General features: G+C 43.8%; 1 protein-coding gene across 33 annotated transcripts in view; it reads left to right on the forward strand.

The window, feature by feature from the left end:
- The window catches only part of WASF2 (WASP family member 2), a 101,834-nt gene that overhangs the window by 33,238 nt on the left and 48,871 nt on the right, over positions 1-19,725 (forward strand). For 3 of the 33 annotated variants that reach the window (XM_077966710.1, XM_077966754.1, XM_077966743.1), the window contains one exon: positions 2,575-2,627. The exons of 22 other annotated variants lie outside the window; for them this stretch is intronic. The gene's annotated coding sequence lies outside the window, so the exon portion shown is untranslated. Of the gene's footprint in view, positions 1-2,574; positions 2,628-4,071; positions 4,287-12,896; positions 12,990-14,253; positions 14,535-19,725 lie in introns of those variants that run through there. 8 more of the 33 variants (XM_077966711.1, XM_077966715.1, XM_077966639.1 and 5 more) reach the window with 6 other exon arrangements.

Here is a 19,725-nt window from a genome sequence, read left to right on the forward strand (position 1 = left end):
AAGATGGTAGGATCACTTGAGCCCAGGAATTTGAGACCAGCCTGGGCAACATGGAGAGACCCCATCTCTCATTCTCTCTCTCTTTTTTTTTTTTTCTTCAAGAGTATTAGTGAGACAACTGGTAGAATTTAGATAATGACTTCACGAAGTTAGATAATAATAGTGTGTTGGCCAGGCGCGGTGTCTCACGCCTGTAATCCCAGCACTTTGGGAGGCCGAGGTGGGTGGATCACGAGCTCAGGAGATCGAGACTATCCTGGCTAACATGGTGAAATCCCGTCTCTGCTAAAAAAAAAAATACAAAAAATTAGCTGGGTGTCGTGGTGGGCGCCTGTATTCCCAGCTACTCAGGAGGCTGAGGCAGGAGAGTGGCGTGAACCTGGGAGGTGGAGCTTGCACTGAGCCAAGATCGCGCCACTGCACCTTCAGCCTGGGCAGCAGAGCGAGACTCCGTCTCAAAAAAAAAAAAAGTGTTAATTTTCCTAGTGTGATAATTGTACTGTAATTTCTTTTTAGAAAATAACCCATTGAAGTATTTGGAGAAAGGACATGATGTCTACAACCTATTATCAAATGGTTAAAAAATTAGTAATAAGGCCGGGCACGGTGGCTCACACCTGTAATCCCAGCACTTTGGGAGGCTGAGGTGGGCAGATCATGAGGTCAGGAGTTTGAGACCAGCCTGGCCAGCATGGAGAAACCCCTTCTCTATTAAAAATACAAAAAATTGGCCGGGCGCGGTGGCTCAAGCCTGTAATCCCAGCACTTTGGGAGGCCGAGACGGGCGGATCACGAGGTCAGGAGATCGAGACCATCCTGGCTAACACAGTGAAACCCCGTCTCTACTAAAAAATACAAAAACTAGCCGGGCGAGGTGGCGGGCGCCTGTAGTCCCAGCTACTCGGGAGGCTGAGGCAGGAGAATGGTGTAGACCCAGGAGGTGGAGCTTGCAGTGAGCTGAGATCCGGCCACTGCACTCCAGCCCGGGCGACAGAGCGAGACTCCGTCTCCAAAAATAAATAAATAAATAAATAAATAAATAATACAAAAAATTGGCCAGGAACGGTGGCATGTGCCTTTAGTCCCAGCTGCTTGGGAGGCTGAGGCAGGAGAATTGCTTTAACGTGGCAGGCGGAGGTTGCAGTGAGTCGAGACTGCACCACTGCACTCCAGCCTGGGTGACAGGCAAGACTGTCTCAAAAAAAAAAATTAGTCATAAAATAGTGAGTGGCTGGGTGTGGTAGCTCAGACCTGTAATCCCCACACTTTGGGAGGCCAAGGTGGGAGGATAACTTGATCCCAGGAGTTTGAGGCTGCCTGGGCAACATGGTGAAACCCTGTCTCTACCAAAAATACAAAAAAATAACCAGGCCTATTGGTGTGTACCTGTAGTCCCAGCTACTTGAAAGGCTGAGGTGGGTGGATCACCTGAACCTGGGAGGTCAAGGCTATAGTGAGCCATGATAGCGCCACTGCACTCCAGCCTGGGCAACAGAGTGAGACCTGGTCTTAATTAATTAGTTAATTAATTAATTGTGTGTGTGTGTATGTGAATGTGTGTAGAGAGATGTGTAAAGTAAATGTGGCAAAATGTTAGCAGTTAGTGAACCTAAGTGAAGGGTATATGGGAATTCTTTGTAATATTCTTGCAACTTTTCTCCAAGTTTGAAATTATTTCAAAATAAAAAGTAAAAAACTTTTCTAAGTTATACAGCTGAAGAGTATATGTAGCAGGACTAAGATTTGAACCCAGGTCATTTGATTTCAGAATTCATGTTCTGAATTATAGGACTATTTTGCTGTATTCACAGCGTTAGATAAATGAGGTATATCTGTACTGCATTTTGACTATGGGACTATGATTGAACCCTGAACATGGGGCTATGTTAACAGCTCTGCCTCCTGGTTCTTCAAGGATAGGATGATCATATAATGTAAACTGGTTCACTTTTAAGAGTGAGAGGAAATACTTTTAATAATCACTCTGGGATTATTGATATAGCAAGGTGAATGGACACCCTGAAATGATACCTCTTGGCAGAGTTTAGTTTTCACAAATGTGACAGGGCATGATAATTGCTTCATTTTAATTGAATCTTGTTTACCATGGATTGTTATTTACGTAATACAGGTGCATTTTTTCTTCTGCCATCAGAACTCAGGCCTTTACCTGGTTCATTTTCATATTCTCTCGATTTTGCTAATTCTTTTACTTCCCTCCAGACCACTCAGGAAATACTCTTTGTCAAACTTCATTTCCTCCAAGTCTGAAAAATACCAGCAGGAATTTCTATAACACTTGTCCCATTAAAAAAAAAAATTGGCATTTAAAGCCATAAATCCCAAAATATCTTTATTAACATGATTTCTACAAGGAGAGGAGCTGGTAAATGCATCTGCATTACTAGACTGGCAGAGAAATATTACTGTCATCAACTTCCTATAGATATTTGGAAATAACCTTATTGTATGGTACTAGAGGCTGTGTTAATGTTTGTTAAAAAGGATTATACCAGTCTAGACTCAAAGCATATATGTTGTCTCATTGATCTGTTGTATCATACTTATTTGCAGTAACACTGTTCTGGAGCTGCATCCAATTAGAGGTTGTCCTTCATTGATAGAGGGTTAGTATTTGTAGTCAAATCGCTAAACTTTCAAAATTATTCTAATAGAATCTATTCTGGATTTTTAAAGATCAAACTACCTCTTTGCTTCCTTATACAGTATGTATTTAACCAAGTATGTATCCACTAGGGTGATAGGGGGTGGGACAGGCAAGGACACTGAAATTTATATCAGATAGCTTTCTTACCAGTTAACTACTATGGTATAAAGTTTGGGGGAAGAATGGATAAAACAAATGTGAACCTAAGTTTTTTTTTAAACCACTAAAATTACTTTCCCCTTAAATTATGAGATGTACTTTTATAGTAACAATAGTCTTAATTACATTTTTATTTTTTAAAAATAATGTATATTTTATAGTTCAAAGCTGTTTAAATTTCCTATTCTTGGTGGCTGTTTTCTTTAAATTCAGTGAATTCCTATATTTAAAAGGATAGATGTTTTATTTATGTCAAATTTTATGAATGTGGCCCAGCAGGGTGGCTCAATGCCTGTAAATCCTAGCACTTTAGGAGGCTGGATCACTTGAACTCAGGAGCTGGAGACCATCCTGGGCAACAGCCAGACCTTATCTCTACTAAAAATTTTAAAAATTAGCCAGGTATGGTGGCACATACCTGTATTCCTAGTTACTTGGGAGGCTGAGGCAGGAGGATCACTTGAGTATGAGAGATTGAAGCTGCAGTGAGCTATGATCACGCCACTGCACTCCAGACTGGATGACAGACACGGCCAGGTCTCAACAACAACAAAAAAATTCACAAATGAGAATGGCCTCTGAAACTTTTTTTTTTTTTTTTGAGACAGAGTCTCACTGGTGTTGCCCAGTGGAGTACAACGGTGCGATCTCGGCTCACTGCAACCTCTGCTTCATGGGTTGAAGTGATTCCCCTGCCTCAGCCTCCTGAGTAGCTGGGATTACAGGCGCACGCCACCTCACCCAGCTAATTTTTGTATTTTTGTTTGTTTGTTTGTTTTTTGAGACGGAGTCTCACTGTCGCCCAGGCTGGAGTGCGGTGGCGCGATCTCGGCTCACTGCAAGCTCCACCTCCCGGGCTCATACCATTCTCCTGCCTCAGCCTCCCGAGTAGCTGGGACTACAGGCACCCGCCACCACGCCCGGCTAATTTTTTATATTTTTAGTAGAGAAGGGGTTTCACCATGTTAGCCAGGATGGTCTCAATCTCCTGATTTCGTGATCCGCGCGCCTCGGCCTCCCAAAGTGCTGGGATTACAGGCGTGAGCCACTGCGCCCGGCCTAATTTTTGTATTTTTAGTAGAGACAGGGTTTTACCATGTTGGCCAGGCTGGTCTCAAACTCCTGACTTCAGGTGATCCGCCCGCCTCAGCCTCCCAAAGTGCTGGGATTACAGGCATGAGCCTCTGCGCTAGGCCGCCAATTTTTACAATTTTTATTTTTTTTTGAAACGGAGTCTCGCTCATAGTGGCGTGATCTCAGCTCACTGCAAGCTCTGCCTCCCGGGTTCACGCCATTCTCCTGCCTCAGCCTCCAAGTAGCTGGGACTACAGGGACTACAGGTACCCGCCACCATGCCCGACTAATTTTTTGTATTTTTAGTAGAGACGGGGTTTCACCGTGTTAGCCAGGATGGTCTCGATCTCCTGAGCTCCTGATCCACCCGCCTCGGCCTTCCAAAGTGCTGGGATTATAGGCGTAGGTGTAAGCTCCCACGCCCAGCCTTTTTTTTTTTTTTTTTTTTTTTGAGGCAAAATCTCGCTCTGTCACCCAGGCTGGAGTGCAGAGGAGTGATCTCGGCTCACTGCAACCTCCACCTCCCAGTTAGTTTCAAGCAATTCTCCTGCCTCAGCACCCCATGCAGCTGGGATTACAGGCGTGCACCACCACGCCCAGCTAATTTTTGTATTTTTAGTAGAGACGGTTTTTCACCATGTTGATCAGGCTAGTCTTGAACTCCTGGCCTCAAGTGATCCACCCTCTTTGACCTCCCAAAGCGCTGGGATTACAGTGAGCCACCGTGCCTGGCCTAATTTTTGCTTAATTTTTAAAAATCTTTATTTTTGAGGATAACTACAAGTATTAGTTATCTTTAACTAGGATCAACCTTGCATAATCACAATGAGCTATTACAGTAACAAAATAAATACCTATTTGCCTTGAATTACCAATTTTGTGTTTTTTATTTGATATAGGAAATCAACAAGGCCTTTTTTTTTTTTTTTTTTTGAGTCTCCGCTCTGTCACGCAGGCTGGAGTGCAGTGGCGTGATCTTGGCTCACTGCAACCTCCGCCTCCCGAGTTTAAGCAATTCTCCTGCCTCAGCCTCCCGAGTAGCTGGGACTACAGGCGCAGGCCACCATACCTGGCTAATTTTTTTTGTATTTTAATAGAGACAGAGTTTCACCGTGTTGCCCAAGCTGGTTGTGAACTCCTGAGCTCAGGCAATCCGCCTGCCTTGGCCTCCCAAAGTGCTGGGATTACAGGAATGAGCCACCGCGCCTGGCCAACAAATACTTTTGACAACATAGTGTGTGCAAAAGACACAATCTCCTGTCCAAAAGAAACCTACATTCTGAGAACACAGAGATACATTAAAATATTGAAATATTAGGCTGGGTGTGGTGGCTTATGCCTGTAATCCTAGCACTTTGGGAGGTAGAGGTGGGAGGATTACTTGAGGCCCAGGAATTCAAGACCAGCCTGGGCAACATAGTGAGACCTAATTTCTACAAAAAATTTTAAAAATTAGCCAGGAGAGGTAGCTCACATCTATAGTCCTAACTACTCAGGAGCCTGAGGCAAGAGGGTCACTTAAGCCCAGGAGTTTGAGGCTGCAGTGAGCTATGATTAAGCCACAGCACTCTAGCTCGGGCAACAGAGTAAGACCCTGTGTCTTTAAAAAAAAAAAAAAAAAAAAAGGCCAGGCGCGGTGGCTCAAGCCTGTAATCCCAGCACTTTGGGAGGCCGAGACGGGCGGATCACGAGGTCAGGCGATCGAGACCATCCTGGCTAACACGGTGAAACCCCGTCTCTACTAAAAAAAGTACAAAAAACTAGCCGGGCGAGGTGGCGGGCGCCTGTAGTCCCAGCTACTCGGGAGGCTGAGGCAGGAGAATGGCGTGAACCCAGGAGGCGGAGCTTGCAGTGAGCTGAGATCCGGCCACTGTACTCCAGCCTGGGTGACAGAGCGAGACTCCGTCTCAAAAAAAAAAAAAAAAAAAAAACCAACAAAACAAAACAAAAAAAAAGTGACAATATTGTTGAATCCCAGATCTTTATGTCTGGATTATACTCTGCCATTATTCCATTCTTCCATTCTTCTATCCATTTTATCTTAATAACAATAATTTTTACTAATCCGCCTCGTGGGCTCAAGTGATCCTCCCACCTCAGTCTCCTGAGTAGCTGGGACTACAGGCGTCAGCCACTATGCCCGACTAATTTTTGTAAGGTTTTGTAGAGTCAGAGTTGTCCAGGCTGGTCTTGAACTCCTGAGCTTAAGGGATCCACCTACCTCAGCCTCCCAAAGTACTAGGATTATAGGCATGAGCCACTGCGCCCGACCCTACTAATCAATTTAAGAAATACTGTGCCAGTTAATTTGAAGACTTACATAAAAATGGACAAACTCCTAGGAAAAGATAACTTATCAAGATGATGTGAGAAAAAAATAGAAAACCTGGTCGGCGTGGTGGCTCATGCCTATAATCCCAGCACTTTGGGAGGCTGAGGCAGGTGGATCACTTGAGTTCAGGAGTTCAAGATCAGCCTAGCCAACATGGTGAAACACCCCATCTCTACTAGAAAAAAATACAGGCCGGGCGTGGTGGCTCACACCTGTAAATCCCAGCGCTTTGGGAGGCCGAGATGGGTGGATCACCTGAGGTCAGGGGTTTGAGACCATCCTGGCCAACATGGCGAAACAGCATCTCTACTAAAAACACAAATAATTAGCCGGGCGTGGCGGTGGATGCCTATATTCTCAGCTACTCCGGAGGCTGAGGCAGGAGAATCGCTTGAACCTGGGAGGCGGAGGTTGCAGTGGAGCTGAGATCGTGCCACTGCACTCCAGCCTGGGTGACAGAATGAGACTCTGTCTCCCAAAAAAAAAAAACAAAAAAGAGAAAAGAGAAAACCTTTAACTGTTAAATGAATGGAAGTTTTACTTAAACAACTTCTTCCAGAAGAAAGCACCATGACCAAATTATGTATTTATTTATTTATTCCTAACCACTACGGAATATCCAAGTAACTATCCAGTTAGATTTGATCACTTTCAAGATACAGCTGTAGTTTTAAAATCAGTTATAAATTTCACTTTCCATGTTGTTGTCCCCCACATTAAAATGGTGAACTATGGTTTACATTTTTACTTCCTGGCCTATTTGATATGGATCTCTACTAAGGGGACCCAATTGTCCTATTTTCTTTTTCATTAGCTCCTGCTCCTTATCTCTTTCCTTGCTTTTTCTCTGATTTTTTTTCTTCATAGTCTGCAAGAGTCAGAAAGAACCTTTCCTTTTTTTTTTTTTTTTGAGACAGAGTCTTGCTCTGTAGCCCAGGCTGGAGTGCAGCGGTGCAATCTCAGCTCACTGCAAGCTCCGCCTCCCGGGTTCACGCCATTCTCCTGCCTCAGCCTCCCGAGTAGCTGGGACTACAGGTGCCCGCCACCACGCCTGGCTAATTTTTTGTATTTTTAGTATAGACAGGGTTTCACCGAGTTAGCCAGGATGGTCTCAATCTACTGACCTCGTTATCCGCCTGCCTCGGCCTCCCAAAGTGCTGGGATTACAGGCGTGAGCCACTGCGCCCGGCCTAACTTTTCCATTGTTTAGAGATTTGTTTCCCAGTAGATTTCTGTTCATCTTTCTATCCACTTATCAGGAATTTTATGAAGATTTGATGTGTGACAGAAGTGCTGCTTAGCACGACAAGATTTGAAAGATAGTACCTTCCCTCAAAGAACTCACAGTCTTCCCGTTCCAACTGTAATATGGGATGGGTTCTATAATAAAGTAATAATAGAGTGCTCTTAGAGTAGATGAAAGCTTGATTAATTTTTTCTGGGGAATGGGGTCAGGATAGTTTCATGGAAGCAATTACACTTGAACTGGGCCAGGAAGCATTAATCACATTTTAAGAAGCAGGAAAAAAACAAAAAGGTAAGTAACCCAGGAAGTGGGAAATGTCTTGAGTGAAATCACAGAGACATCGGAGTGCAGGGCTTCTGTGGTGAGCAGTGAGTGACGAGGCTAGAGCATTGGAAAGGTGTGGCCAGAAATGAGGCTAAACAAGTACGTTCGTGTCAGATAGTGAAGGGCCTTAAATAACACATATTCTCTCTGATCATTCTTAGTCTGATTTTTCTCAGTCTCGGCCTTTCTCACATCCCACCTCAGTCTCCTGAGTAGCTGGGACTACAGGCGTCAGCCACTATGCCTGACTAATTTTTGTAAGTTTTTGTAGAGGCAGAGTTTTATCATGTTCTCAGATAAAAATTTTCAGCTTTCCTGCTATGTCATGTGTTGATACATGCCAGAGATTTGGTCATATAGTTTTACCTTAGTGCTGAAAGAGACCAGACTTCATCTGGTTAATTATTAGGAGGTAGCTGCTGGCACATACTCTAGCCATTCCAGGCTTGCATAGAGAGAGCTTGATCTCAGTGTTTTGGAAAAACAAAAAGTAGCTCCTTCCTATGAAAAGGGTTGGGGATGCTCAGCCTCATCAGTAATTGGAGGAATGTAAATTAAAACTGCGGTGATTTATTGGTTTTATGTTCATCAGATTGGTAAAAATTAAAGTCTGACAAAAAATATTGGGAAGGATGTGAACTAACTAGAACTCTGCAAGCAGAAGTGTAAATGAGCACAACCATTTTGGAAGAACAATTTGGTATTGTCTCATAATTAAAGATGTATATGTCCTGTGACCCAGAAATCCCACTCCGGGGTATCTACCCTAAAGAACTCTTACATATGTGGACTAGGAGACATGCACAAAAACATCCATATAAACACCATTGACAATAGCAAAACAAACTAACAAAAATTCAAGTGGGAGAAAAAATCCCAGTGTCGATCAACTTGAGATTGGATAAGTAAATCATGATATGTTCCTATAATAGAATACTATATAACAGTGAAAGTGAGTAAACTGCAGCTATAGCAACATAAATTAATCTCAAGAACAAATTTTAGAGTAGAAAATGTTGCAGAAGGGTATATATGTTAATATTAGAAATAAAAAAATCAGGTCAAGACCAGCCTAGGCAACATAGACACCGTCTCTACAAAAAAATTTTAAAAGTGGCTGGGCACAGTAGCTTATGCCTGTAATCCCAGCATTTTGGGAGGCCAAAGCAGGAGGATTCCTTGAGCCCGGAAGTTTGAGACCACCCTGGACAATATAAGAACACCCTGTCTCTACAAAAAATTTTAAAATTATCTTGGCATTGGTGGTGCATTGCCTATGACTGCAGCTACTTGGGAGGATCACTTGAGCCCAGGAGTTTGAGGCTGCAGTGATCTGTAATTGTACCACTGCACTCTACCCTGAACAACAGGACAACAGTCTCAAAAAAAAGAAAAAAGAAAATTAGTTGGGTGTGGTGGCACATGCTTATGGTCCCAGCTACTTAGGAGGCCGAAGCAGGAGGATTGCCTGAGCCCAGGAGTTACAAGTTACAAAGAGCTGTGATCATGCACTGCACTCCAGTCTGGGCAACAGAGTGAGAGCCTGTATCTTTAAAATGAAAGAAAAGAAAATTTTAGAGTCATATGAAGTTCTAGAATGTGAGACTAAACAATATAACATTTAGAGATAGAAATGTGATAAAACTACAAAGAAAAGGAAATGGTAAACACATTTAAGATATTTCAGGATAAAGAAAGGTGATGGCTTTGGGAGAGTATGCAGGGGGCTTTAAGGCTGTTTTTGAGATGGAGCCTTGCTCTGTTGCCCAGGCTGGAGTGCAGTGGCATAATCCTGGCTCACTGCATCCTCCACCTCTCAGGTTCAAGCATCCTCCTGCCTCAGCCCCCCAGTAGCTGGGATTACAGGTATGCACCACCATGCCCGGCTAGTTTTTGTATTTTTAGTAGAGACGGGGTTTCGCCATGTTGGCCAGGCTGGTCTCGAACTCCTGACTTCAGGTGATCCTCCTACCTTGGCCTCCCAAAGTGCTGGGATTACAGGCGTGAGCCACCGTGCCTGGCCCTTTTCTTTTTTTTTTTGAGACAGAGTCTCACTCTGTCACCCAGGCTGGAGTGCAGTGGCGTGATCTCCACTCACTGCAACCTCCGCCTCCTGGGTTCAAGCAATTCTCTTGCCTCAGCCTCCCGAGTAGCTGGGATTACAGGCACCCACCACCACACCTGGCTAATTTTTATAATTTTAGCGAAGATGGGGTTTCGCCATTTTGGCCAGGCTGGTCTCAAACTCCTGACCTCAGGTGATCCATCTACCTCAGCCTCCCAAAGTGCTGGGATTACAGGCGTGAGCCACTGCTCCCAGCAATATTCTTCTTAAACTGGGTAATAGATAAACTGGCATTTGTTATATCATGATTCTTTCATATATATATATATATATATATATATATATATATATATATATATTTTTTTTTTTTTTTTTTTTTTTTTTTTTTTTTTTTTTTTTTTTGAGATGGAGTCTTGCTCTGTCGCCCGGGCTGGAGTGCAGTGGCGAGATCTCGGCTCACTGCAAGCTCCGCCTCCCGGGTTCCCGCCATTCTCCTGCCTCAGCCTCCCGAGTAGCTGGGACTACAGGCGCCCGCCACCTCACCCGGCTAATTTTTTTGTATTGTTTTAGTAGAGACAGGGTTTCACCGTGTTAGCCAGGATGGTCTCGATCTCCTGACCTCGTGATCCACCCGTCTCGGCCTCCCAAAGTGCTGGAATTACAGGCTTGAGCCACCGCGCCCGGCCTCTTTCATATATTTTTAATTTTTTTAATTTTTATTTTTATTTTAATTTTTTGAGATGGAATCCCACTCTGTCACTCAGGCCGGAGTGCAGTGGTGCGATCTCAGCTCAGTGCAAACTGCCTCCTGGGTTCAAGCAATTCTGTCTCAGCCTGCCAAGTAGCTGAGACTACAGTTGTGTGACACCATGCCTGAGTAATTTTTTGTATTTTTAGTAGAGATGGGGTTTCACCATGTTGGCCAGGCTGGTCTCAAACTCCTGACCTCAGGTGATCCACCCACCTCAGCCTCCCAAAGTGCTGGGATTACAGGCATGAGCCACCGCGTCCAGCCTATTTATTTATTTATTTATTGACAGAGTCTCTGTCACCAGGTTGGAGTGCAGTGGCATGATCTTGGCTCACTGCAACCTCCACCTCCCTGGTTCAAGCGATTCTCTTGCCTCAGCTTCCCTAGTAGCTGGGACTACAGGCACGTGCCACCAAGCCCAGCTAATTTTTGTATTTTTAGTAGAGACAGGGTTTCACCATGTTGGCCAGGATGGTGTCCATCTCTTGACCTCGTGATCCACCCGCCTTGGCCTCCACTGTGCCTGGCCTGCATCCGGCCTATTTTTTAAAAAAACTATATCTCTAAATAATGTTAAAGCATTAAGAAAAGATTGGTGGGCCGGGTGTGGTGGCTCACGCCTGTAATCCCAGCACTTTGGGAGGCTGAGACGGGCGGATCACGAGGTCAGGAGATCGAGACCATCCTGGCTAACACAGTGAAACCCCGTCTCTACTAAAAATACAAAAAATTAGCCGGGCGTGGTGGTGGGCGTCTGTAGTCCCAGCTACTGGGAGGCTGAGGCAGGAGAATGGCGTGAACCTGGGAGGCGGAGCTTGCAGTGAGCCGAGATCACGCCACCGCGCTCCAGCCTGGGCGACAGAGCGAGACTCCGTCTCAAAAAAAAAGAAAAAGAAAAGATTGGTGACACTTGATCTAGCCTAGTGTTCTCCCTAGTTCTTCTTTTGCAAATAAACACATTTTTCAGAAAGTAAAAACTGAGGCTCAGAGAGATTAAATACAGTGGTCCCCCCTTATCCAGTTTCAATTACCTGTGTTCCACTCTGGTTCAAAAGCAGGTGAATACAGTGCAGTAAGATGTTTTGAGAGACCACATTCGCTTAACTTTTACTACAATATGTTACTATAATTGTTCTGCTACTGTTCTTAATCTCTTATTGTGCCTGATTTATAAATTAAGCTTTATCATAAGTATGTATGTATAGGAAAAAAATACAGAGTTCAGTACTATCTGTGGTTTTAGGCATCATCTGAGGGTATTGGAACTATGATCTGACGATAAGGGGTGACTACTGTAATTTAACTGTTCAAGGAAGAAAGTGTGCCTGGTCTTTCAAACCCAGTATAGCACACTTTCTATCATCCTGTTTTGCAACTCTCCCATTCTGTAGATTCTGCCAATTAGAAGTGCTTCTACTTGGACTGCTTTTTTTTTTTTTTTTTTTTTTTTTTTTTTTGAGACAGAGTCTCGCTCTATAGCCCAGGCTGGAGTGCAGTGGCGCGATCTCGACCTCAGCTCACTGCAAGCTCTGCCTTCCGGGTTCAGGCCATTCTCTTGCCTCAGCCTCCTGAGTAGCTGGGACTACAGGCACCCACCACCGCGCCCGGCTAATTTTTTTTTTTGTATTTTTAGTAGAGACGGGGTTTCACTTCTACTTGGACTTCTACCTCAGTCTTTCACTCCCTCATGTAGTACATTTTCCATACTGCTGCCAGAGAGTGCTTTCTAAATGCAAATCTGATCATGTCACTCTCTGGCCTCAATCTTAAATAGCTCCCTATAGCTTTCAGCACACTCTATAAGTGCTGTAACCCGGCATACAAGGCTCTCTGTGCCTCCGCTTCTGTCTGCCTTATTAGCCTCATCACTCATGACTTCCTGCACTTCAGCCACATAAGCCATTTGCTGTTCCTGGAACACGGTTTTTGCCTCTGCATATGCTACTTCCTCCACCTGGAAGTTCTTAACTAGGCTTATTTGTCCTTTACCTTTTCTTAACTGACCCCCCCCTCTTTGCCCCAGCTTGAGCTGGATATTTCCATTATACTTTGAACTTAATATTTGTAGTCACACTTACCAGAGTATTATTGTCCCCTTTATTTATATCTCCAGGAGCTTGCACACTCTCTGAGAGCAGAGGAAGTATTAAATTAATATCCTAAGTGTATGTCACAGTGCCTGGTATATAAGTTTCATTGAATGAACAAATAATTGTGTATTACTTTATACAAAGACAATATATATGCATGCTTTTTTTTTCTTTTTTTCTTTTTAAGAGATGGGATCTCACTATGTTGCTTAGGCTGGCCTCAAATTCCTGAGCTCAAGTGATCCTCCTGCCTTGGCCTCCCAAAGTGTTGAGATTACAGGTGTGAGACACCATGCTTGGCTCCATATATATTTTATAGTTGTCATTTGTGTGCCAGATTTTCATCAGGTCTACTCATATTTATTGAGGAAAGAAATGAAGAAGGAAGGGAAGGGAGGAGAAGGGAAGGAAACAGAAAAGAAGGGAGGGGGAGGCTGGGTGTGATGGCTCACACCTATAATCCCAGCACTTTGGGAGGCCAAGGCGGGCAGATCACCTGAGGTCAGGAGTTCGAGACCAGCCTGGGCAACATGGAGAAACCCCATCTCTACTAAAAATACAAAATTAGCTGGGCATGGTGGCGCATGCTTGTAATCTCAGCTACTCAGGAGGCTGAGGCAGAAGAATCGCTTGAACCCGGGAGGCGGAGGTTGCGGTGAGCTGAGATCGCGCCTTTGCCTGGGCAACAAGAGTGAAACTCTGTCCCAAAAAAAAGGATGGGGGGCCGGTGCGGTGGCTCAAGCCTGTAATCCCAGCACTTTGGGAGGCCGAGACGGGCGGATCACGAGGTCAGGAGACTGAGACCATCCTGGCTAACACAGTGAAACCTCGTCTCTACTAAAAAAAAAAAAAATACAAAAAGCTAGCCGGGCGAGGTGGCGGGCGCCTGTAGTCCCAGTTACTTGGGAGGCTGAGGCAGGAGAATGGCATAAACCCGGGAGGCGGAGCTTGCAGTGAGCTGAGATCTGGCCACTGCACTCCAGCCTGGGCAGCAGAGCGAACTCTGTCTCAAAAAAAAAAAAAAAAAAAGGTGGGGAGGGGGATAAAAGAAAGGCAGACAGCTTGGTGGGTAGATGGGTGGGAGAAAAGTATTGAGGAGAGGAAAACAAGAAGCTGGTTTGGGAGATTCAGGGTCTTATTAACATTTTAGGCCAAGTACCTGGGAAGTTTAAAACACCCTGTATTTCTTTGGACGTGTGTTAATTTTCATGACTTATTCTGACATTCCTTAGCCTTTTTGGAGATTTCTCTCCCTTGGCTGATAACTATCATTTTTCTTTTTCTTTTTTTTTTTTTTTGAGACGCAGTCTCGCTCTGTCACCCAGGCTGGAGTGCTGTGGCCAGACCTCAGCTCACTGCAAGCTCCGCCTCCTGGGTTTACGTCATTCTCCTGCCTCAGCCTCCCGAGTAGCTGGGACTACAGACGCCCGCCACCTCGCCCAGCTAGTTTTTTGTATTTTTTAGTAGAGATGGGGTTTCACCGTGTTAGCCAGGATGGTCTCGATCTCCTGACCTTGTGATCCGCCCGTCTCGGCCTCCCAAAGTGCTGGGATTACAGGCTTGAGCCACCGCGCCCGGCCTATCATTTTTCTTTCTTTACATTAGGGAGTAAGAGCTTTGAGGTACAAGAATGAGATGATTATGGCAGACAGCTCATGTTGGTCAGGGTAGTCTTGGTTTCTAATTTTTTTTTTTTTTTTGAGACGGAGTCTTGCTCTGTTGCCTAGGCTGGAGTGCAATGGTGTGATCTCCACTCACTGCAACGTCTACCTCCCGGGTTCAAGCGATTCTCCTGCCTCAGCTTCCCGAGTAGCTGGGATTACAGGTACCTGCCACCATGCCTGGCTAATTTTTGTATTTTTAGTAGAGATGGGGTTTCACCATGCTGGCCAGGCTGGTCTCGAACTCCCGACCTCAGGCGATCTGCCCGCCTCAGCCTCCCAAAGTGCTGGGATTACAGGCGTGAGCCACCATACCCAGCCAATAGTTTTTCACTTCTTTCTCTGCTCTGTCCCAGATTGGACCCTTGAGTTTGAGGGGTAAATGTAGATCCTGTCTCGCGACCTGGTGGGATACCAGGAATCTATTTCTAAAACAAAGGTTGAACTTGGGTTATCTTCTCTCAGGAAGCAGTGCTATGAGACTGGAGGTCCAGACACCCTCTTTATCCTTATCTTTGTGAGAGCCAAAGCACGAGAACCAACTATGGCTTCATTCATTTGATAAGCTTTTTTTTTTTTTTTTTTGAGATGGAGTCTTGCTCTGTTGCCCAGGCTGGAGTTCAGTGGCCCGATCTCAGCTCACTGCAACCTCTGTCTCCTGGGTTCAAGCGATTCTCCTGCTTCAACCACCCAAATAGTTGGAACTACTGGCACACGCCCCCATGCCCAGCTAATTTTTGTATTTTTAGTAGAGACGGGGTTTCACCATGTTGGCCAGGCTGGTCTCGAACTCCTGACCTCAAGTGATCGGCCCTCCTTGGCCTCCCAAAGTGCTGGGATTATTGGCGTGTGCCACTGCACCTGGCCTTGATAAACATTTATTGACCATTCTCTTAGTACCTAGCGTGGTGGTAGGCACTAAGAGATGACTCATAGCAGCATCCTCAGAGAACTCACAGTCTAGTGAGAGAGCAAGTAAAAAAACCACTCATTTTAATCCCGTGTGATGGTACAGACATGGACAACGTGTTATGGACATTTAGAGAACCATTATGGCATGTGGAAGAGGGGACACCAACTTCCTTTGGGGCAAGGCCCATCAAGAGGTGTTTTGCTTGAGCTCAGACTTGGAATACCTTATAGGCTGGTGGGAATTGTGGTGGGTGGTCAAACTTGAGCAAAGGTATGGAGGTAAGAGAGAACATGGTACAGTGGGGAGCGATGGGAAGGTCTGTAGGACTGCAAAGAAAGGTATATGTGTATGAGAATGTGACAGGAGATGAAACCAGAGCCATATAAAGGGCTGTATTGTGGATGCCTGTGCTTTTTTTTTTTTTTTTTTTGAGATGCGGTCTCTCTCTTGTCACCTAAGCGGGAACACAGTGGTGTGATCTTGGCTCACTGCTACCTCTGCCTCTCAGGTTCAAGCAATTCTCCTGCCTCAGCCTTCTGAGTAGCTGGGACTATGGGCATGCACCACCGCACCTGACTAATTATAGTAGAGATGGCATTTCACCATGTTGGCCAGGCTGGTCTTGAACTCCTGACTTCGAGATCTACTCACCTCGGCCTCCCAAAGTGCTGGGATTACAGCTGTGAGCTATTGTTCCTGGCCAGTGGATGACCTTTTCTACTTTCCTAGATAAACGGGATTGTCAGTAGAAGTGTTTCCATTCGTCCAATGTTTGGTGTTAGTGTTTCTCTTACTATTGTCTTTTGAGTAAATGAGTTTTATCACTTTTCATTTCTTTGATTTGTTATTTTTATGATGCCCAAATTTGGAACTCTCTTTTTATTCTTCAGGTGATTCTGCTTTGAGTACGATCTAGTCAAACCCTACACTCAGGCATTGTGGAATGGATGATACATTGCTTTTAAGGCAGTTTGGAAAGAGGAGGATTTAAATGACCTTCAAAGACTAATGTCAAGCCCCCATGTCAATGTCACTGCAATTCATGCATGCATGGAGAATGGGAAAGCAACTTAATTATGGAGGAGGGGAATTGTAACCCTGTTTGAATGGGTAGTTCAAAGTCCTGGGCCCGCCCCTAAGGCTCAGAAAAGGACTTTCTTACATTTGCTGCCAAGAGGTCAGAGGGAGAGCCCATATAAATACCATCCTCCCTCGGGGTGTGTGAGCCAGTCTTACTCTTTTACTTCCACAGATGCAGAATAGGTTCACCAAATAGTATTCTGATCTCCATTGAACAGAATCTGGCATCATATTGTCCTTCTTTAGAAAAGCAATCCCTTTAAAGCATAGAACATGGCAATTTTAGGTCAGCAGGCATTTAAAGACACCTTTTTAAATTTCAAGGGCTGGCCTAGTAAGATATATTTTGTACAAAATACCGGTGTTACCAAGATCAAACTTGAATCGTTTAAATTTTGCAAGGGACTTAGTTTTAGATGCTGGTATACCTTTTACCTGTGGAATTACTTCTTATTTTCTTTTAATGGTGCTGTCCTTCTGGAGCACTGTGATCATCATCAGGTATCAGGCTCCATTCCTTCAGCTAAACTTTGGTAACTGTTCGGAATCCATTAGTGTTTGAGATGAGGGAACCTGCAGTAACCTATGTCACTGTCTTTTTGGATCATAAAATAACTTTTCGTCGTTAGGCTGGATGACTGCAGAAACCAGTGCCTTACATAGTCAGGAGCTGCCGCAACATAGATATAATCTGAACAACCAAAGGAATTAATCACAGCCAGCCTCATGCTTTTCATTAATTTGTTTTGCCAAATGGTATCAGTGAGGCAGAGATACACCTTTGGCTCATTAATATAAGATCTGAATGGGAAAAATCTATTTCATTGAAATCCTTAAGAGTTGCTGAAAACACATGATACGTCTTAGTTTTTTTTTTTTTTTTTTTTTTTTTTTTGAGACAGAGTCTCGCTCTGTCGCCCAGGCTGGAGTGCAGTGGCCGGATCTCAGCTCAATGCAAGCTCCGCCTCCCGGGTTCACGCCATTCTCCTGCCTCAGCCTCCCGAGTAGCTGGGACTACAGGCGCCAGCCACCTCGCCCGGCTAGTTTTTTGTATTTTTTAGTAGAGACGGGGTTTCACCGTGTTAGCCAGGATGGTCTCGATCTCCTGACCTTGTGATCCGTCCGTCTCGGCCTCCCAAAGTGCTGGGATTACAGGCTTGAGCCACCACGCCTGGCCACGTCTTAGTATTTTAAATAGAACTCTTCTAATTTGGAGGGAAACTGCTGTACAAACATAGCCCATTGCTACCTTGACAGCTTATCTATTCATACCGCTCTTGCCTTTTCTGAATTTTGGAAAAAGTTCTGTGTTAATGTAAATATAATTTTATTTTTCTAAATACATATTCATATCTTAAAATAATACTCATTAGTAGATTTTGGTAGGAAAGCTCCATCTTCTTAATTTCTCATTTATATAAGCTTCTTCCCTGCATTCTAGAAGACATTCTTCGGTGTATAGACGGTGTCAAAGCCCATTTTCAAGGCAGTTTATAGAGATTTAGCTATGCAATTTATTTACCATTGGTCACTAAGAAAGTAAAAATGGAAGAACCAGAAGTCCGCTGAGGGAAAATGTTATAACAGCATACTCCAGGGGCTAGAGACCAGAGAGCAAGAAGAATACTGAAGGGTGGTCCCAGGGAGCCGTGATTGATAGTAACAGAATAACAATTAGGTAATGGAAAGTTTCGGCTACTGTACCAGAGACAGTCCTCTTCTTTTTTTCTTTTTTTTGAGACAGGCTGTCACCCTGTCACCCAGGCTGGAGTGTGGTGGCACAATCTTGGCACACTGCAGTCTCCACCTCCCAGGCTCAAGCGATCCACCCACCCCAGTCTCTTGAGTAGCTGGGACTACCGGTGTGCGCCACCACACCTGGCTAATTTTTGTGTTTTTTGTGGAGATGGGGTTTTGCCATGTTACCCAGGCTGGCCTCCAACTCTTGGGCTCGAGTGATCCACCTGCCTTAGCCTCCCAAAATGCTGGTTGGGATTATAGACGTTTCTTCTAACAAATTTTGTCTTGGAGTTGTCTTTACAAGTGAAGCTTTTGTGATTATTGGAATGCGATAGAATTCATCTCTAGGCTTCTTGTCCCACTAAAGCATTAGAATTTAAAACAGACCCTTTAACATGATTTATAGCAGACAAGAAATAGCAGTTCAGTTTGGGCAGGTGGTATTTAATTGACCCTCTTTGCGGTTCCTGTAAAATTGTTTGTAGGTGAAATCACAACAAAGATCCATAAAGAACAGCTTTATATATATTTTGAAAGAAATATCAGTTTCTTGCATTTTTCTAATGTCAAAGGTTAATTTAAAATACTAATGCTGAAAAGATTAATTTAAGATATTAAATCTAGGCAAGAATACATGTACATATTGTAATTACTTTTTACAATTAAAGTAATTGGATTATATTTAATGAGCTATTTACATTTAATAATTAAAAAAAGACTCATCTTTTCAGTATTCCCTATATGCAGAAATAGATGGGAGATAACTCACTTCTGATGTAATTATCTTAGTTTGGGCTAAATAGGAAAAACAACTGTGCTTTGTAGAAAAAGAGTCGGAAGAATATTATATTAAAATACACATATACAGGTTAAGAATTACCCGTAGGAGCATTTTAGTTCATCGTAAAAGAAGATGAAAGATTAGGTGCTTTAAAAAAAAAAAAAAAAAAAAAAAAAAAAGTCCCTGATGAGAAGATTTGATGAGCTAAACAGAGAATGAAACTTAAAGTGATTCTCAGAGACCCTGCAGATAAAAGTAACCTGTCAGAAGTGTTGGAACCCCTAATGCCTAGCTGTTTGAAAACAGGAGTTTGAAAAGCAGTAACATCTGCACATGTTATCTGAGGCTGGGATTTTAAATAAGCCTGTGTTTATGTTGTTTAAAGGAAAGATGTGAAGCCCCTGAGCATCTGGCTAAAACTGGGTGCAGAGAGGGAGAAAACAGTATGTTTTACTCATTAAAACCATTTCAGTTTTAGGGTAAATAGGAAGGGTTTCTTGTGTTATCATGCAGTCTTTTTTCCATGGGAAATAAAGTAGTCTGGAATTTGATGGCACTTGTGTATAAAGATGAGAAGTCTAGGCATATTTGTCTAACTTCTTAGTTTGGGTGTTTTGTGTAGAGTCAGTGTGGTGTCATGGAAAGAACATGAAGTTGGGACACAGTTGGATGTGGGTTTGAAAGCTGTCTGTGTGACTTTCATAAAGTTATGAATCACTCTGGGTTTTAATTTTCTAATCTGTAAAATCAAACTACTACTACTTACCTTGGAAAATTGTTTGGAGGATTAGAAATATTCAAGAAAATGTGAATAAATATCTGGTACATTTTAGGAATTTAA

The sequence above is a fragment of the Macaca mulatta genome, chromosome 1 (genome assembly GCF_049350105.2).
Source record: "Macaca mulatta isolate MMU2019108-1 chromosome 1, T2T-MMU8v2.0, whole genome shotgun sequence".
Lineage (NCBI taxonomy): Eukaryota > Metazoa > Chordata > Mammalia > Primates > Cercopithecidae > Macaca > Macaca mulatta.